The sequence below is a fragment of the Etheostoma cragini genome, chromosome 13, assembly GCF_013103735.1.
Source record: "Etheostoma cragini isolate CJK2018 chromosome 13, CSU_Ecrag_1.0, whole genome shotgun sequence".
In the NCBI taxonomy this organism is placed as follows: Eukaryota; Metazoa; Chordata; class Actinopteri; order Perciformes; family Percidae; genus Etheostoma; species Etheostoma cragini.
Window position 1 is genome coordinate 25,820,878 of NC_048419.1, and position 979 is coordinate 25,821,856.

Consider the following 979-nt stretch of genomic DNA (forward strand, 5'->3'; position numbering starts at 1 on the left):
TAGGTTTAGGAAAAAATGATGGGTGTGATTATAAAAGGTACGCTGGACCAGAACGGGACAGTTAGGTTTAGGAAAAGAAGGTGGGTGTGATTATAAAAGGTACGCTGGACCAGAACGGGACAGTTAGGTTTAGGAAAAAATGATGGGTGTGATTATAAAAGGTACGCTGGACCAGAACGGGACAGTTAGGTTTAGGAAAAGATGATGGGTGGGATTATAAAAGGTACGCTGGACCAGAACGGGACAGTTAGGTTTAGGAAAAAATGATGGATGGGATTATAAAAGGTACGCTTGACCAGAACGGGACAGTTAGGTTTAGGAAAAGATGATGGGTGTGATTATAAAAGGTACGCTGGACCAGAACGGGACAGTTAGGTTTAGGAAAAGATGGTAGGTGTGATTATAAAAGGTACGCTGGACCAGAACGGGACAGTTAGGTTTAGGAAAAGATGGTGGGTGTGATTATAAAAGGTACGCTGGACCAGAACGGGACAGTTAGGTTTAGGAAAAGATGGTAGGTGGGATTATAAAAGGTACGCTGGACCAGAACCGGACAGTTAGGTTTAGGGAAACAGGGTGGGTGGGATAGGGTTAGGGTTAACCCTACAGACGCTGAGGGGGGGGCTTATTGAGTCGTATCTGACGCCCAGAGCCCCTGACAGTGGACTGAGGACGGGTTGACAGCAGAGTCTGGACCAGAATCCACTCTACAATGGTGGGCTGCAGCTAGACCCCCCTTAGCCTTTCTATTTACTTCTCACAAGAAAATCCAAAATGGATACCGGACATTTGGTGTGAAAATCCCAGATGATGAACAAAGACATTAAAACAAGAGACTCCACATGTTGTGTTATAGTAGCTCACTGTGGACTGGAAGGAGGGAATAATTCTTTTGTTTGGATTGTCAGTAATTATGAGTGAATAATTCCAGTATATATTTAATCTGGAAAAGCCATCAGTGTGATGTTTGAGTTGTCCA